At 42.9% G+C, this 20373-nt stretch overlaps 1 pseudogene; it reads left to right on the plus strand.

Moving 5' to 3' along the window:
- The first annotated feature begins 352 nt into the window (after nt 1-352).
- LOC130854912 (parafibromin-like) overlaps nt 353-20373 on the plus strand; it is a 54229-nt pseudogene continuing 34208 nt past the window's right edge.

Consider the following 20373-nt stretch of genomic DNA (forward strand, 5'->3'; position numbering starts at 1 on the left):
CTGCTCCACATCTCAAGCTTCTAAAGAAAGCGCCAGTGAGATCGGTGCTGCTATATCTGGCTCCAGCGTCATATCCTAGGCACCTGCGTGAGTTTTGAGCAAGAAATAATTTAATAGGGAAAAAAATGCCTCCACTTCTGCACGGCAGACACTTACCAATTCACTGCATAGCAAATGCTTTTTTGCCAGAGTGATCTCTTGTCCTTGGCATACTTTAAAGACAGTTGTTTCTCAATTTTTCTTTGCTTTTGTTTTGATTTTTCTTTTCTATTCATCTGCAGTGTGGGGGGAGGGCTGCTGGGTGGTCTGTGGACAATTCGGCTTCATTATGATACTTACATATGTACGCCTGATGTCGGCAGGTGAGAGGACCTCGGTCCTTGTCTTCTTTGGAGAAAGAATTCCACAAAGAGACATTGTAAAGCAAGCACAGATTTTATTGGAAGCACAGTATGTGCAAAGAGAACTGCACAGTATGTGCAGTTTATTTAGTGCTGAAGCAAAGCAGAAATACACACCCAGAGAAGAGTGTGGGTGTCCTCCCTAATGAGGACTGTGCCAGAGGGGTGATTTAAATCACTCACATGGGGGCAGTTTTTCCGGGTCTTTGTTTTCCTCTGGCCGATCATCTTTCTTTTTTTCCCACATCTGTCCTGACCCAGGGGCCTCCCAGATATTCATGTGCATCTTTTAGCCAAGATGGATTCCACTGAGGGGGTCCCTGGGAGATTGACAGAACTTATTACGGGTTAGTGCCCCCTCCCTTTTTGACCCCCAAGGAGACTTTTTGCGCGTGTGTAGTTGGGGAGGTCTCCTTGACCTCAAGAATGAAAGATGCGGTCATCTTATCTTCTCCAGCAGAGCTCAACTCCTCTCTGCTCTTGCCATTAACTTTTTCCTCGAAGTGTCAAGGGAAAACAAACTCCAATTTACTTCGCTTGACAAACTTCAGCTGCTCAGCCCAGGAGCCCATCTACCTCCCATCTCATGTCCATTCTTCCCTGTGTCTCAGAGGAAAACCAGGAACCTTCTTCCCCAGAAGGTCTCTCTCCAGGTTAGATCTGGCCAGTGAGAGGCTGCTGCATGTGATGTCCAAGGCAATAAAGAAGTTGAAGCCTGTGTTCCTTGGTACCAGTTGCAGGCAGTTGCTCAGATCCTGGGGAACACCCACCATGGACAGCCCCAGTTTCCCTTGAGACCCTGCCCTGCCTTCACAGATGTGTCCAAAGCAACCTTCTGACCTTTACTTACCCAGCCGTAAGGCTCAGTTCCTCTAGCAACTCTAACTGAAAAACCTAGAATGGTTTCTGTTTTCTGACTGAATCCTGACTGGTGCAGGGGCAAAGGATTCATTTTCTCCTGCTGCTCTTTCCATATACGACAAATGGGGAGGAATATTAATGAGAAAGTATTTCTTGAATACACATAACTTACACTGCAGTGTCTTACATACCAGGGTCACATGTCAAAGATAAAGTCCCACCTCCCAATAGTTCCAAATAAAATAGACACACATGATGGCCATGCGTACATGAAACTGTGCATGTAAACACAATAACTGAAAGCATGCATCAAGGGAAGACTCCATCTGAGAATCTGTTGGAAGCAAGAAATTCACACAAGTATCTCTCTTTCCAAAACCTTCTGCAGGGAAATGCTCCATGGATGGCCTTCCCAGACAAGTGCTGTCCTCCAGGACTGCATTCCTGAGCTGCTCAGACCTGCCATCCTGCAGGGGCAGCACCGCCACCGTCGTTGCACAGCCAGGGCACAGGAGGAGGCAGGCCTGTGAACACAGAAATGCAGGGTCTCGTTTTCTGCTATTTCCTGCAGGGGCTTCCTGGGAAGAATTTGAGGATGAAAATAATGGCCATGAGTAGTTCCATTAAAAGAGGCATCTGTCAGAAACATTTGAGCTTCAAGAGATAGAAAACATGGGCTCAAACTGGCCTAAACTTCATGGAAGGGAACTAGGCACAGTCAGAGGCTCAGGGATGCATCTGCCCAGTTCCTCCCACCCCCTACCCTGCTGTCTTCAGCATCAGTTGTATTTTCAGGCTCTTCTTGCAAAAGCAAGATGGCTGCAGCCTGGCCAAGTGAGACACCCAGAAATGAAACAACATCGAGTGGCCGAAAGGGAGCATAGTGTCTGAGGTTCATTTTCTCACAAGTGAGGACATGTTCCCCAAAGTCTCTCCAATACCCCACTCCTCTCACATGTCCCACTGGCCAGAAGAGGGTCATACACCCACCCTGAAACCCGTCCTTGGAAAGATAATGGGACGATACAAATTGGCTTTGTTCAGTCAGGATTTAATCCTGGAACTGGGGATAGGTCCCCATGTTTGTGCCACTGGAGTGGAATGGGCTATAGTGGGCCTTTGGCAACAAGAAGAAGGAGAGGATGTATGTCGGCTTTTCTGGAAACTGATCAACAGGGTAACTGCTAATTGTAAAGAGAAGCCAAGAGGGATCCTAAAACTTGCCATCAACTATTGACCTCTAGGGAGTTTCTGTAGGGTTCACACCTTATTTTGCATCACCACACTCAACTGTGCTTGGACGTCATTGTACTCCATCTAAATTTGCATTCAGCTGTTTCTGGAATCCTACTTTCAATCCTGACTTTAATGAGAGGTGTGCTTCTTTACCATGTCAAAGTCACAGTCAGAAGAGCAGCTCAGCCTTGGACTGAGGTCACAGAAATAGAAGTTCATCTTCAGTAACCTCCACAAACTGGCTTTGGTCTCCTGTTTTCCACTTGCATCACCCACTCCAGGACACACGGTGTGGAGGTTGGGGTGGGGGGGAGGATAAGAAGGAGTGGAAAGGGAGGGAACCTATCACTGGGGGCTTTTCCTTGAGCCTTTGAGAGCGAGGCTGGGGCTAGGTTTTCACCACTGGAGTGAAAGATCCTTGGAGTAAGATGAGCACCATGGAGGGGAGTGTTTCTGGTTTCGGGAGAGACAACCGGCAAATATTCATGACATTACTAATGTGCATTCAGAGACCTTTCCATAAAATGAGGCAGACCCGGAGAAGACCTAGTCCCGAGGCCACTAGACATTACTAGGTGTTCTGCAAAAGCCGTGGCTCCCTAGTGATGTCGGAGAAATCCTGGGCCAAGCAGTCTTATGACTTCATGACCTCTCAGGGCTTTTGATGTGGTGACATAAACTGTGGTTCTTTGAGAGGGGACGTTGTATTCTGTTTTTCCCAAATGTATTTGATCACAGAATACAAACCAGAATATGGTAAGACAGATGTGCAGAAACCGCTTTGGGAAAGGCTGTCCCTTCATTTTACAGCTAAATAAACTGGGAATGTGCTACCTTAAAAGAATTGTGTGAAATCACCTTATGAGCCAGGATCCCTCAGGAAACAGAATAATCAAAAGAGTTTAACAATGAATAGAATGTGGGCAGGATTAGGGAGACCAACAGGACTGGTGAGACCCCCCAGGGATGAACAGTGGCAAGAAGCCATTGCCTCCCCAGCCCTGAAGGGGAAAGAGAAGGAACTTTGTTGCTGGAGCCCAGGTAAGGGCTGGAGCCAGGGGCGAGGGGCCGCTGGTGACCTGTAATGTGGCAGAGAGGGGGGGTAACTGCATGACCTCAGCCTAGCTCTCCACAGTCCTCCCATTTCTCCCTGCGGTCTTCCACTGGCCAAACCTGGATGCCAGGGATCTGGCAGCTGGTGATGCTGCCTGTACAGGTCAGCCTCTGGGGCCCAGGACTGAGCAAAGAAACACTTGATGGTGTGTCCACGGAGCAAGGAAGGAATAACTGGCACCATCACATAGCTGGGTTTTTGTGGTTTTCATTTTTAAAAATGTTTACTTCATCTATTTCATAAGCTTATTTGAGTTTGCTTAATACAATATAATCTGATGTGATATGTCAACTCTATATCAATAAATCTGGGAAAAAATTAATACATGGTGGAACAGAACAAAGATAAAACTGAAAATATAAAGCAGCAGTTCTCAAAGTGTGGTCTAGAGATCTCTGGGGTCCTCAAGACCCTTTCAGGTCTGCAAGTCCATTTACAGCAACATTGTGATGTTATTTAGCTTTTTACTTTCGCTCTTTCACAAGAGAACAGTGGGGTTCTCCAGAAACTTTATGGTGAGTGACAGTGCCATTGTTCTGATGGCTAATACAATGTGTGCTTGTGTGTTCTCATGTTTAAAAATCACTTTGTTTTAATTTCAAATACAGTAGATGATAAACAGTACCACATAAGCAAAATCTCTTTGGGGTCTTAAATAATTTTGGATAAAAAGGAGCCCTGAGACCACAATGTTCGAGAACTGCTGGTATAAAGGGAGCAGAGGGACCGGATGTGTCCAGGTACTTGAAGGAACTATTCCAATGCTGGGGACCAAATCTGATTTTCAGTTATCTAGCCACAGAGCATATAGGAAATATGAGGGTTACTTATAAGTCATCTTTGGAATGTGGGGTGTGACTTGGGTACAAAGTGCAAAAAGAGCTTGTATGTAGTCCATGGGTTAAGGTTTATCTGTGTAAGTTATGATACAAGGGATGCTGGGTAACAAAAACAATACAACATCTTTATTGCAAGGGTGGATATTAGTTTCCTAATGCTGCACAACAAATCACCTCCCACTTAGCAGCCTAAAACAACACTCATTTATTATCTCACATGGGTTAGGAATCTGGGTATGGTGTAACTGGATTCTGTGCTCAGGGCCTCTCAGCGATAAAATCAGGGTGTTGGCTGGACTGCATTATCATCTGGATACTCACCTAGAGAAGGATCCTCTTCAAAGCTCCTTCAGGTTATGGGCAAAATTCATTTCCTTGTGGCTGTAGAATGTATGGCAACTTGCTTCTTCAGAGCATGCAATGGACAGAAGACAGTCTCTGCTACTTCAAGTCTGTAACTTCAGGGAAGTCATGGAGCCTGTTGTAAAGGGCTCACCTAATTAGATCAGGCCCACCCTAGATAAACTCTTTTTTTTGTTTAACTTAAAGTCAACTGATTAGGCACCTTAATTGTACCTATCAAATCCCGTCACCTTTAACATATAAAATAATATAATCACAGAGTGATATCCTGCATCTTTGCCATATTCTATTGGGTAGAAGCAGATCACCCACACTCATGGTGAGGGAATTAAGGATGTAACTCAGGGATCACCCTTTGGTGTGTCTGCCATAGGTGAGGAACAGATTCAACCATAATAAGAAGGGTTTTGACACAAAGACACCTGAGAGTTAGCACAAGAGCATGACTGAACCCCCAAGAAAAGAACTTGGAAAGAGTATCCTTTCCAGCAGGATCCTTGTGGGTGAACAACATTCCAGTCTTTCAATCAAAACACTAGGGTGAAAGTTCAGAAACACGGAAATATAGGAGCATCACCTTCCCGGGCAAATGAAACTAACAAAGAACATGATGTAAAAGATGATGACACAGAATTGTAGGATGTACAGTATTACTAGTTGGGTTGGTGGATTTGGCTCCTCTAATCTAATCACCATTGGCTAATACAAATCAGACTGTAAAAGCCAACTAGCATTAAGAAGCATTATCCTGAAGGGCAAGGGGATGTGTATGAGGTTTTTCAATCCCTGAGACCTATCTCTGAATCTGTTAGACTGTGTTTTGGCATTTTCCTCAACTTTCTTCCTGAAAACTGTTGAGAGAAGAGCTGATAGGATTTTTCAGATATCCTACAGAGGGGAGGAAGTATTGAAGGAATTTCCTAGAAATAGACTAGGCTGGAACTTGGGGGTGATAAAGATTTCCCTCTGTAAAGATGGATGGGGCCACCCTTGGTACCCATGATGAAACAGAACCGATAGAATTAACCAGGGGAGGTAATCCAGGAAGAAAACAAAAGTCTTGATTTAGGAAGATGTAACTCTGATGGGCTCACCAGGCTCTGTACACAGTCTGCTCTCAAAAATGTTGACTGAAGATGATGAAGATGAAGATGAAGATGATGAGAACCCTGTGAAATTTTCCAAATCCTAAACATTAGTAGCTGGCTTTGCTAATACCTTTGAAGCAACCAAGGCCATTTGAGATGTGACACAGGCTTGGCCCCCCCTAGATGGATAAGGGGAGAGGATACCATGTAGGAGAGGGTACTGCCAGGTTAGGGACCCCTTGCAAGGAAGATGGAGGGTCTCAGAGTCAGACGTCACTCATTTTAAATGTTTCCCAGGGTGGGTGCTTATTTTTGCTCTAAATATATAGTTTGCTGAGGGTAAAAGTGAACACCTTCCCAACAATCTTCAAGAAGTAGAAAACAAAAAATTCCATCTTTGATTTTCATTATATTCCGTAATTTACATCAGTCTGGATGCATTTATCTCTTTCTCCCCCTCCCCCTCCCCCTCCTCCTCTTCTTTCTTCTTTCTGATATTGCTTAAATATAATCAAGCAAATCAATACACAACTACTTACCAAATATTAACAGGGCCGTTTATTAACAAACAGTTACAAGATGAAACTAAATCCTGGTAAAGTTTTAAAAAACCTATAATAAAATCAATTAATGACAACTATCATGATTTAAAATCTGAATTCCTAGGTATATAACCATGATACCGTGAAATGAATTTATATTAATTGATTGGCTATTTTAAATGTTAATTAAATGTATTTATAACATGCAATGATAAGTGGTAATTCAGTACAATTTTTTAAAAACGAATCAAAACGGTTGTTTTTCTAATACTTCTATATAGAAAGCTAATCTGTTAATGTGTTACTGTCTCACACACTTTCATTTTCCTCCATACCTATGAAAAATGTCTAAAAGCTGCTCTAAGATTGGTCATCTCAATGATTTCTGCTCTTCCTCCATTTAAATGTATTTTTTCAAAACAGTAGCCATGGGGCTAAAGGTAGGTGAATCAGTTATAATAAGGCAGCTACGGTAATCAAGTTATTATGCTGCTGCCGCTTGAGCTGTAATTTGAAAGGATGAAAGCTTAATTTTTCCATCAACAAAGTGAGTTTCATCCAAGCTGTTCTTCAGAGTGCATTCAAAAAATTACATGTTTAAACTAATCAGGAGAAACCGGAATTTCAACCGCTCATCACAATAGCATGGATGGACTCTAAATGCATGGAGTATTTTCACTAGAAAACCAGGTCCATTCAAAACATATTCACAAGTAATCAGGCACACAGAGCAGTATAGATGTAAAAATACTCACTGTGTGAGCTTAAGGCAGCAAGGTATCTAATAAATTAGAGTAAATAGCAACCGAATTGTCCTCACTGAGGCTTATCTGTTCAACCTAGCAAGGAAGGAAAGTTAGCATTAATTGGTAAGCTCAAAGCTCTCTCAAAGGAAAAGGCACTTAGAGCAATTAAGTCAGATGTGGAAAAACAGCTCTGCATTGAAAGCTGACAGCAGGACTCGGACACAATATCCACAGTGAGCGGCTGAGGATTTTAATGGATGGAGGCTTGGGGACTAATGGACAATTAATGTAAAACAGATGACTTCCCTTGGAGAGGACAGCCTTTTGAAAGATGCTTTACCTGCTGCTCAAACAAATGCTGCTAACGTGAAATGATAAAAGGAATGGGGTCTTATGTAGCTGGGCTAGAGCGGGCATGAGTGTCCCTGCTTTCTCCTTGAATATTTTCAAAAACCAGGTCAGGAATTTAACAGTTTCCTGCAGCTGGCAATGCAAGCCCCCTCCCGCAATCCCAATGTGCAGAGGGGCCCGGGCTGGCTGTGTTTCTTAAGCCATTTTCCACAGAGCTGCCCTGGGGGTTCACCTTGTTTTACAGGGGAAAGAAGATAGGATACATCATGGTGTTACAACCTAGCTTTTATTTTATTTTATTTTATTTTATTTTATTTTATTTTATTTTATTTTTTATTGAAGTATAGTTAATACAATGTTGTATTAGTTTCAGGTGCACAGCAAAAGTGATTTCAGATTCTTTCCATTTTAGGTTATTACAACAGCAATAGCAGGTCCTTGTTGTTTACCTGTTTTATACATAGTAGTGTGTATATGTTAACCACAAACTCCTAATATATCTACCCCCACCCTCCACATACCCTTCAGTAACCATAAGCTTGTTTTCTATATCTATGAGTCTATTTCTGTTTTGCAAATAAGTTCATTAAAAGCCTAGCTTTTTCTTTTTTTCTTTTTTTTAGGACTTTTATTGAGATACAGTTAACATACAATAAACTGCATATATTTACAGTATACAATTTGGTATTTGTTTTCTTATTAGTAACGTATATATGGCAATCCCAATCTCCCAATTCATTCCCCACCCCCCGCAACCCTCCCCGCTTTCCCCACTTGGTGTCCATATGTTTGTTCTCTACATCTGTGTAAAAGCCTAGCTTTTAAAATGACTGCAAACCACCCCAGTACAAGAACTGTAGTAAATACATTTGAAACCTCTCTTAGAGATTTCGGAGCATGGCTTCTTCCCAGTTCAGCCATTTTAGTTGAACTTACTTAAGTCCAAAAGCCAGGGTCCTTCAAGTCTGAGCTTTATAACCACATAACGTATCCTCCTGATAAGTGACCAGGTACCAAAAGCATATACTGCGATCAATTGTTTGGAAAGAGAAAACCACTCCCTGTAGAAAAAGTACTGCAATGGTATTTAAATTTCCATGTGATTCCTCCGGAGCCCATTTAACTCATAATGAGGCTTGACACACATCACCCAAGACCTGGGTTCCAAGGAAAAGAAAGTGGGTGTTTTTTTCCACTTTCTTAGTGGGAAATAGCAATGGACTGACCTGTAATTTTGAGACACGAGCTAATCCTTGACAATTTTCTGTCTTCTAATGCCCCTGTGTTCAACCCTCAGGAAATCAGTACCTTTATATAATTTAAGTCGCTAGGCATTGCACCCTAATCCCTACTCCAAATATACCTATTTTAGTAATTCTCCACTCATTCTCCTCTATTTTTTTCTTTCCTGTGCTCAGGACAGTATATCTCAACTAGAAATTAAAGGAAAGTAACCCGCATGGGCTAATTGACACCCATGGATGATGGCCTGAACACTCTCAGAAGTCTTTCCATGTTTTTTTAAAACCAAACTGCTTCTAATATCACATGCATCTCTAATTGGCAGAATTTCTGTGAGAAAAGTCAAGTGAAAATGTCAGGTAGTTGAGTAATTCGACTTCTAAGTAACTAACATGAACGTATCTACATCGGCAGGAGAAAGGCACAAGGATATTTGTTCAGGCAGCGGAAGGTAGAACTCACGTGAAAGTCAACAGGAAAGTGCCTACAGTGTAATATATTCGTGATGTAATATTATGCAGGAGTTGTGTGTGCACATTAGAGAATTAGAAAAAGTCACCTTTTTTCACAGCTGACTGGATTGCAGCTCCTCGCACTGGGCAGGGCGAGATTTGCCCAGTGGTTGGAAGAAGCCCAGCTCCTCCCTCCCATGTGGACCCAGAGCTTTGCAGGGGCAGAACTTAGTTTGAGGCCACAGATACTAATGCATGTGGATTATGTGTTATAAGTCAGAAACTTGTGTAGTGGGTGTGGCATTGACTCAAAGTTGGGCAGGTAAGAAATATCTAATTGTTTTCTTCAAATCAAATTAAATCTGACTGCCATTCCCTATGCCATTGAATTTGTAACAGAGAACAAACCTGACTCCATATTGGATCTATTCCTTTAGCTCTTGTGTTCTGTTGCCTGTGCTTAGCCATGCTGGCTCTGCATATTTTGGAAAAGAATGTTGCTTACAGTCTGATATATAAATACATGATAGAAAGATATAACAATTTTACATTCATATAGAGATGAAAAGTTGCAGAACAGAGAATAACATGTGTCTTGTTGGAGATTTATAGGAACATTGTGACAAGACCTACTTGGACAGCTGCAAGAACAAAGGGTTCCAGCACCAAAGAAGTTTGCAACAACAAGCCACATCCCTCCCCTTTTAGTATAATGGAAGCTTGAATTCTAACTCAGGTGAGATGGTTCTTTGGGACACTAGTCCACCATCTTCTCTGCCTGCTGGCTTTCCCAATAAAGTTGCTATTCCTGGCCCTAACACCTCGCCTCTCGATTTATTGACCAGTCATGTGGGGAGAGTGGGAGCGTCAACAAGTTGGCAAGAAATTTAGTTATGTGTCCTCCTCCTCCCAGGGTTTACATCAAAATCTGGAAGGCTTATTTCGTGCCCAGAACAATAAGCAACCTTTTCAGTGTGTCACAGGTGCTCTGACTCGTCACTGTCCCAGGTTCATCCAGGCAGTTGGCTCACCTGATTCTGGGCAAAGCAGCTTCCCATCAAGCCCCATTCTCACCTGAGCTCAGCGCAGCCCTGGGGCAAGGCTAAGGAGCGGGCACGTATTACCAAGAGCTTCCGGGTCTACAGACCTCCATGTTTTTCCTGAGCTTTGGAAATGTCCTGTCGCTCAATTTTGAGAGCTTCCATGGTCCTCAAAATACACCTTCAACCATCCCTTCCTCACGTACATACACACGCCCCAGTACAACGCTTGGAAGAAGCTCAGGTTCCAGGCTTCAGAAATAAAAGGGATGTTTCTACGTGACAGGGAGAGAGATTACCTTAACACAGGAGCTCTCAACCCATGGTCCTGGCCTGCAGCACCTAGTATTCGAGGGAGGCTCACCATTAGAAACGTCAATTCCTGGACTCCACCCCAGACTTGCTGAATCAGAAACCCTGGGAAGGGGCCCAGCATGCTGTGTCTTAAGCCCTCACGGGGCCTGACAGTAACTTGGGCTTTCTGTTCCTACCCCAATCCGGAAGCAAGAGATCTTCAGCTCCAGGCCCCCTTCTTTAAACAGGGGAGGAAGAATGGAGGGGTAAACACAAAAACAGCTCTCATTCTTTCAGATCCTTCTATAGCAACAAAATAAAATAAATACTGATGACAAACCACAATGATAACAGAATGATCACACTTTGGGCAGACAAAAATGGCGCTGGGTGGCCATTGAGGATCTGGTATGACAGGTCTCTGCCCCACTGAGAACTTGAATTTTCTTTAAGCTGTACCAGACCCAAGGACACCACCAGCTGTATTCAGAACAAAAACTACCAGCTGAAACCTTAGGGTCTCAAGGTTTCCTCTGGTAAATATGCAACAATTTCAGACCCCAACAAATCCTTACTTAACAAGCACTCTTACTTCTTGCCAGCTCCAATGATAATTCTTTTCTTTTTAAAATTTTTAAATTTATTTATTTATTTATTGGCTGTGTTGGGTCTTCATTGCTGCGAGGCTTCTCTTCCTTGCAGTGCATGGGCTTCTCAGTGCGGTGGCTTCTCTTGTTGCAGAGCACAGGCTCTAGGCTTGTGGGCTTCAGTAGTTGTGGCACACAGGCTCAGTAGTTGTGGCGCACAGGCTTAGCTGCTCCTCGGCATGTTCAATCGACCAGGGGTCGAACCTGTGTCCCCTGACTTGGCAGGCGGATTCTTAACCTCTGTGCCACCAGGGAAGTCCGTCCAATGATAATTCTTGATAAACAACTCATGTAACTAATTGTAACCTTGTGGTTTGGCCTTTATATGTGGTTTGTCCCCCCATCGTGTACTCCAGTGGAATGCAATTCAAGTGCTTCTTGAATCCATGTCTCCTGGGCTACAGTCCTAACAAACCCCAGATAAACACCTTTTCATTTCAATCAGGTCTCCATTTCTGAAATTTTGGTTAACGATACCTTAGCTAATTCTCTTTCCCCTTTTATAAGGCACTGTGCAAAGCGCAGTCTGGATTTATAAAAAATGAAGGAAACCTGAGAACATGCCTGATCCACACCTCACCCAAGTCCTCACCCCCACCTGCCAGGTTTAAGAATTCAAGAGGCTTTAACCTGGAGAAGATGCATGCTGAGAAATAAAGGTCAAGTGTTCAGATGAGGCCGTTCCACATCTCCATGGAATGCAGAAATGTGTGAACACCCTTAGAATTTCAATTGGGTCTCCCCTTTGCAAGGACTTCTGTACTAACATGGACCCAGCACATAATTTCCTGTAGTAAAGAAATCTGTGTTGAAAAATGCAACATCCTCCCCCAATATATTATACCAGATGAATACTCATTTTTATCACATCATCTTACTTCAACTTTGTTACAAGGCTTGATTCAGGCAAAAGTGGAGAGTCATCATTTTCGTTCTTAAGCCTAATTAAATGTCACCATTTCCTGATTTCTCCTACTGCCCCAGATAAGTCCCACATATTTCAGACCTGAAATTTTCTGAACTCCTTTTTCTTTCCCAAGTCATTTTAAGAACCTACCATTAAAACATAATTACATGACTGGAAAATACTTTTGAAGGCCGCTCAGTGTGACTTTTTTTTTTAATAGTGAGGTTTCCGAATTGCAGGCCTCTGAGGAGGATTTTCCGAGCTGTGTATAACTCGAGAACATCTCTGTGGGCCCATTAGTCACCTTGCAGAATTACATGAACTCTTTCAGACTTCCCAGGGTAGCAACAACTTAGCAATAAATGAATGGATTATGCTTCACAGAGTCGTATTTTTAGACAGTATATATTAACAACCAAGACTATTGAGCAGTTTTTGGCTTCCGAAATTATTACTATGAAATACAAGATCCACTTTTTACAGAAACAAAAAAATGTTTAAATCCAAATGGAGAATCGGCCTCCAAGTTTTACTCGAGGAGATCCAGGCCAGAGATCAATTCAGACCTTGATCAAGGTCACAACGGCTGGTTTCAGGGCAGCAGCAACTGGACAGCTTTCCTCCCACTGTCATTCATCATTTCAGCCAATTCTTAATTTCCACTGACCAAAAACCCTGTTCATTACCTTCCAGCACACGACCGCCACCTAACGGTGACAGTGGTCATTGCTGCTTGTGCAAAGCCTGGACTCTGAAAGGCTGGAAAGGAAACAGAATAAGAATTAATTCATCTTCTGAGATCACTTATATGTGGAATCTAAAAAATATAGCAAAATAGTTACTGTAACAAAAAAGACCCAGGCTCACAGATACAGAGAACAAACTAGTGGTTATCGCTGGGGAGAGGGGGAAGGGGTAATATGGGTGTGGGGAGAGGGGTGGGAGGTACAAATTATTGGGGGTAAGATAGGCTACAAGGATGTTTTGCAGCACACGAGGAATATAGCCAATATTTTGTAACAACTGTAAATGGAAAGTAACCTCTCAAATTGCATTAAAAATTTAAATAAAAAATTAAAAGACTTTATGAAGAAAAAGTAAAGAATTATTTCATCTTCAGAATGTATTGAGTCTGGTGTTCTTTTAGGTGCTTTACGTATTTAATCTTTTCAGCACTATGAACTCGGCATTTTTCTCCATGAGGAAACAAGGCTCAGGTGAAGAAACTTACCCACAGAAGAAGCAAGTTCACAACACAGCCTTGCTCCTCTCGGCAGTGGCTACGTCACAGGCTTCTGCACGCCCGCACCCCACCGGCTGAGTCCCCGTCCTGTAATTTTGACCTGTGCATGGCTGGGTTCCCCCAGCTCTTCCCAGTCCTCTCTGATTCGTGCTACTCCTGGGGCTGCAGTGATGGGCTTAGGGAGAGCCAATAAGACCCACTGACACTTTTGCCAGCCCGGGTAGGGGAGAGGCAGATGCTCCTCTCCTCTCACGCAGCTAGTGGTGTGGACAGTGCAGGTGGAGTGGAGCTTCGTCAGGTCGCCACAGTGCAGGAAAAGCTGAGAGACGTCGAGGAACTGAAGCAGCGACACCCCTCGTGCCCCCAATTCCAGCTGTGCTTGAAACCAGCTCTGCTCTTGGGTGTTTCAGTTCGGAGAGCCAATAAATGCCTCTTTAAGGATTAAGCCAGTTTGAGATGGACTTTCTGAATCTAGTGCTGAAAAGTCCTAATACCAAGGGTTTGTCCTTTCTCCCTTCCTTCTCTTTTCCTACTTTCAGCTGTCAGCAAATCAATATTTGTATTATGCCTGTGCTTACAAGGCACGGGTCCATTTTCCAGTACCTATCAATCTATTCTTGCAGTTACAGTACTTAAGTAACAATGCCATTTGGAAATAAATATAATTTTGAAAATTGAAATATAGTTGATTTGAACTCAGGTGGCCTCAGCCAGCAGTGGCTTGAAGCAGGATCTCAGTTCCCTGACCAGAGATTGAAGCCAGGCCACGGCAGTGAGAGCACTGAATCCTAACCACTAGACCATGAGGGCCAGAGGCTAGAGACGATGCCCTGGTTTGTCTGTTTTTGTAGAATGAATTTCAACAAAGAGATAGAAAGTAGTGAAACAAGTACAGTGTTTATTGGGAGGAAAAAAAAGAGTACATGTGAAAGGCACACACGGGCGGGCTCAGAGAGAGAGTCGCACCTTCGTGGCCGTCTAAATCTGGGGTCCCCAACCCCTGGGCCTGTTAGGAACTGGGCTGCACAGTAGGAGGTGAGCAGCGGGCGAATGAGCAAGGCTTCATCTGCTGCCCCCCGTCTCTCGCATCACCACCTGAACCATCTCCCCTATGCCTGGTCCGGGGGGAAAACTATCTTCCACAAGACCCGTCCCTAGTGCCAGAAAGGTTGGGGTCCACTGGTCTAAACCACTTACATGGGGCGTTTCTTCCAGGTTTCCTCTGGCCAATCATCTTGCTTTGCCTGGCTCTGAGTCCATGTCTGGTATATCTCGGGGTCCCCCCGTGCACACGCCCATCTCTTACCCAAGATGGATTCCAGCACAGAGGCCTATGGGAAGGTTGACAGCATCTATTATGGGGTGGCGCCCCCTCCCCTTTTGGCCCCTGAGGAGCCTTTCTGTGCATGTGTCGTTGGGAGTTCTCCTTAACCTCAAGAATGAGGAACACGTGGTCTCTTTATCGCTTCTCTGGGCGGGACTCAGCTCCTCCCTACTCCTGCCATTATCTTTCTCTTGGAGTATCTACCTGTCCACAGGGGATGGACTTCAGCTGCTCAGCCTGGGGGCCACCTATCTCCTGCCTCAGATTGACAATGTTATGTTAGTTTCAGGTGTATAACATAGTGATTCAAAATTTTTATAGATTGTACTCCACTTAAAGTTGTTACAAAATACTGGCTATATTCCCTGAGCTGTACAATACAGTACATTCTGTAGCTGTTGACCTAAAAAAAATGCACAAGGTGAGAATTGAGAGGTAAGTTTTATTTGGGGTAGAATGAGGACTGTGGCCCAGGAGACAGCATTTCAGATAGCTCCGGGAAACTGCCCCGGAGAGGTAGGGGGAAGGTCAGTATATAGGTGATTCTGGTGAAGAAGGAGTACAATGCAATCAAACACGTATTTCTGTAGAGGGTTTCGGCTAGTCACGAGGAGCAGACATCACCATGAAGGGATTCAGTGCTTTTCTAGATGTGAGGAGATGCAAGGATTGGCTCATAAAATCAGCTCCTGAAAACATCTAACTCTCTGAAGACTTGTCCCGCCCAGTTTTTCCTAAGCACAGAGTGCCTCATTCCTGGTCTGCACCCTGAGCTCTCTTCAGGGCATGTTGAAGGCCAGCAGCTCCAGCAGCACGTGAGACTTAATCCTTGTCGAGGTAGCTGGCTAGTGCCCATGGCAAGTGCCAATGTGTAGCTGACATAGCTTATTTATTTGATGCAGAGTGGTTCGTACCCCTTAATCCCCCACCCCGTCTTGCCCCCTCCCCGCTTCCCTCGCCCCAAGGTAACCACTAATTTTTTCCTCTATATCTGTGAGTCTGTCTCTGAGAACATAATTTTTAAGTGAACTTTTTACATAAATTAAAAGATGTGAAATACCTTAAAAAATCTTTTATTTCTCATCCTAAATACCTACGTCTCAAGAGCAATCAGGAAGTCTGCAATCTAAAGCAATTCGTTCTTTCATTAAGGCAAGAATGGAATAGAGCTTTGGGGCTTGTGAGGGAGACTAGCCATCTGTCCAGGATGCGTGTCATCATGGCTTAGAGGAGTGTAGTGGTCTTTCTCAAAGGAGATATATTCCCTTGAGAATATCGGAATATCATACAATTATTTAAGGTAAGGTCAACTAATCAATATTTTTTAAATGTTTGTTATTTATTTTTGGATGATAGAAGAAACTAACTTCCTAAAATTATCATCTCATTCTTAATTTATTATATAATCTCTTTGTTAATGTTCAGATAAGAAATGTGTTGCATGCAATTTTCTAAACCAGAGAACTTCTTGGATGGTGAATTGTTGACAGTGTCAGTGAGAAAATAAATAACTTGATCCCATGGTTAGTACCATGCTCATAATTTGCTTTCCCAGTGTTATTGACTGACTAACAACTTTTGGAGACTGTCCTCTGATTGGTTAAGGATTACTGACCGGCCGATGTCTGCCCCAAGCAATTCTGCTTATCATAGAACTATCTACCAAAGATGTTTTGGCGACAGCATAGGGAGCTTTGTGGTTTTGCTTTTTATTATTTGACACCACTATATCAATGAGAGAAAGACATTTTGCCAGTAACGTTTGGAGCCATGAGTAAACATTGGATTTAAGTGCTATTATTTTTATCAATTGATTTCAGCAATGTTTTAAAACACTTTTAAAAATCGTTGACCAAGACAGTTCCAGCTTGCTAGCTCCTCCCCTCCCCACACTGCCCGAGATTTTCACTCTGTTCTTCAAGGATCCCCAGGTGCAGCTGGAATAGGGCCAAGGAGGGGTCCCTCTACCATCACCACCACTCATTCCCACCCCCAGCTCCTCCCAATCATCCGGAGCAACTTTGCTCTGAACTCTGTTTTTATGTATTGGACTTCCTTGAAAGAGTTTCTTTCCCTCATTCAACAACTGTCCCTTGAAAACCAGCTGTCTTCCAAGCATCATGTTGCGGCATTGTGATGTACCAGGACAAGAAAGTCAAACTACCCTATGTTTATGTTCAGGGGGAGGGGCGGGAGAGTGCAGATAACACACAAATAAACAAGACAATAAACAAAATAATCCTGACTGGAGTATGATAAAGAAAATAATGTGATCATGTGACGGAGAGTGGCAGGAGGGGTCGGGCACCTTAGAAAAGGTGGTGAGGAAATACCTTGCAGAGACAGTGATCTTTGGGTGACATATTTGAGCCATTAGAAGGTTTTAAACAGTGTGATATAACCCAATTTTTAAAAAACCAATATTTTGTGTTTGGTGGAAGGAGACAGAGATAGTGTAAAGGCAAAAGCATCATTGGGAAGCAATTGGAATCATCCCAGCAAGAAATCATGATGGTTAAGGGTTAAGATAGCACTGGAGATGGAGAAAAATGGACATATTGGAGCATATTTCAGAGCTTGACAGAATACATTGGTGTATTTGGATATGACAGACCAAGTGAAGGAAGGAATCAAGGATGACTCTGAGTTTTTTGGTTTTGAGTAGTTGGGTGAATGGCAATGCCTTTTACTAAGATACGAAAGATAGGAGGAGAAACAAGTGTGAGTGGAGACTATAGAAATAAAGTTTTATTTTGGATAGTCCTGATTCAAAACATCTTAATTATTCAGGTTGAGATGCCAAGTCAGTGGTTTTCTGTGGAATCAGGGGCTCAGAGAAGAGGTCAGGCTCTAAAGATCTAATTTTGAGAGTAATGGATGATGTAAGAGGGATCACCGGGAAGTAAACCAAAGCCCATGTTCCAGGAACTCAAGGAATTAAATTTGGCAGAGGAAAGAAAGGCAAGAAAGAAAAGGTGATGGATTCTTCTGTAAAACAAACTACCCCCTTCCCAAAGGAGAAGAGAAATCTGCAGCAATTGCAGTGGATATTCCTAGGACCAAGCCCTAAGAATTCTCCAAAATCCAAAATCCCTGGTTGAGGAGAGCAGGAAATGTTGGCCAGAAATTCGGGAAGGAAACCAGGAGAATTCAATGAATTCTGCTGCTTTTAAAAAGCCTACAAAGATTATAATAAGTAATTTATAATACCATTCCTTAAGTGCCATACTTTGGGGAAAAAATGCCCTAATCTTGGGTGTCACAGCTATGGCCCTGTTATTTATATTCACATAGTCATTGTTCCCAAAGAATGCCCCAATACCAGGGTGGCTGAGGTCAGAAGGTGGTAGTCTCTGCTACTCTTTTCAGATCAACTCCTCTTCCATGCCAAACTAGGGTTTCTGTATTGAGCACAGACTTCCAGTCCAGGAGACCCTATGGTTAGTTTCCCTTCAAGAGTCCTTCCCAGCTTTCCTGGCAGAGAAACTCAACTGGCATCATTGGCCATCCACAAGGTAAAGTTTAATAATATTGGACCACAGAGGGAAAGAATAGACTTCGCCATTCTTTTGTTCCCAGAAAGTTCTTTTGATGAAAGAAATTTGCAAATATGCAAAATTTCTCCAGACACTAGATCTATATCCTAAAAGGTATTATTTCTAACAATAGAAATAATACCAGATTTGTGGCCAGGTTTGGTCTGGCCACAGAGGATTTTATTACACACTTTCCTTACGTTAGTGGAAAACATTTTTCCTAATACCTATTTTCCTTTCTTCTTTCAGCGCTTTTACTGAAATCGCCTTTTTGTGGTCTATTTGGTCCCACACTTTTTTAAAATTAATTAATTTATTTTTTATTTTTGCCTGTGTTGGGTGCTCGTTGCTGCACACGGGCTTTCTCTGGTTGTGGAGAGTGGGGGCTACTCTTCTTTGCAGTGCGCAGGCTGCTCAGTGTAGTGGCTTCTCTTGTGGAGCACAGGCTCTAGGCACACAGCCTTCAGTAGTTGAAGCACGTGGGCTCAGTAGTTGTGGTGCATGGGCTTAGTTGCTCCAAGGCACATGGGATCTTTCTGGACCAGGGCTCGAACCTGTGTGCCCTGTATTGGCAGGCAGATTCTTAACCACTGTGCCACTAGGGAAGTCCCTGGTCCCACATTTTTTGCATTTTTGTGCGTTTTGTTGATTTCCCTTTTTGTTGACAATTTTAAATGCCCTTAAGTATAGTGCTAAAGTACTGGCTAGTGTACCTAAACACCAGAAGGCTGTTCTGAGCCTTACAGACAATATATGTGTGCTAGACAAGCTTCCATCATGCATGAGTTAAAGTGCTGTCCACGGTGAGTTCAATGTCAATGAATCAACAATGTATATTAAATAGCTTGTCTTTAAACAAACACACACACAAGAAAGATATATAAAGGCTACATTTTTATCATTTAACATCTCAAATAATTAACATTTCATCTGAGTGAAGTGCAGCAAGTTACATGATCAAGTCTCCATTTTTCTAATAATGAATGACACCAAGACCAAGGCTGTGCAAATAATAGAAAAACTTTTTTGGGTTTGGAAGCTGTAATGCAATTTTCATGCAGAAAATGTATCTTTCCAATGCTGGACGTCAACATGAGCCTGCCTTCATGGTGTACCTTCCCTCTGGCAGGAGAGCGTCAAGCTGCCAGGTGGCAGGTGAATGCTGGCGAGAACTTGTAAAGTAGATAACCTTCTCAGCCTAAGTCATAAATTGTGGTATAAACTGAAAGGAATAAAAACTAGGCAGATCTCTCTAGAGAAAATGGTCTAGACCTGCATAGCGTGAAGACAAACACATAATATCTCAGTACCCAGAGCACACCCAGCAGCAAATGGCCTTCAGCAGTTGTATGAATCATATAAGCAGGCTGAACAGTGCTGTTTTTAATAACAAAATAGGACATATTTTGGCATCTGTTTGGAACTCAGAGTTGAGCCTCCCATGGAGAAATAGAAGATTTCATAGTGAATACTAAGCCTTTGTTTTTACACTAATTATAAACCCATGAATTTGTAATGTAGCTGTAGTATTAATCCCTTAAACTGTATACTTTAAGATGCTCTGGGTTCATTTTGAATTTTTAAAAATAAGCATGGGCTAATTTTTCTCTCACTCTTTATTTATAAACAGCTCAGCGGAGACATGTAGTCTATCAATTTTGGGCCACTGATTTTTATTTCTCTACTACCTTGCATTCCTATACGTGCCCTCTGCTTGTTCTCTTTGATGGTCTCCCTGTGTTGTATTTATTTTTCTCTTCAGAGCTGGTTTAGTCCGATGGACACCCCAGAGAAAATTCTGACTCAACAGACCTCTTCTATTGCAAGGGGTTGCAGAAGGTAAGTGAAGGCTACTCAGACAGACTTTGAGTACAGATATTATGTGAGGCTTTGAGATGCTACTTGGCAGGACCCGGCACCAACATGAAATGAGATCATTGAGCCAGAGAACACAGAAGTGGTTCCACAGCTTCAGGTGGTGACCAGAAACCTGAAAGATCCCTGACACTGCTCTTTCTTCCATCCACAGGCTTGAGCTGAGATCCAGGATCAAGGGTGAAAGAGCAGTTTGTGCTAGACAGGATCCGTTCTTTCCTCTCAAACTCATTTTCTGACTTTTTCAGAAAAGGTAATCCTCTTACAGCGCC

This window comes from Hippopotamus amphibius, chromosome 6, assembly GCF_030028045.1.
Source record: "Hippopotamus amphibius kiboko isolate mHipAmp2 chromosome 6, mHipAmp2.hap2, whole genome shotgun sequence".
In the NCBI taxonomy this organism is placed as follows: Eukaryota; Metazoa; Chordata; class Mammalia; order Artiodactyla; family Hippopotamidae; genus Hippopotamus; species Hippopotamus amphibius.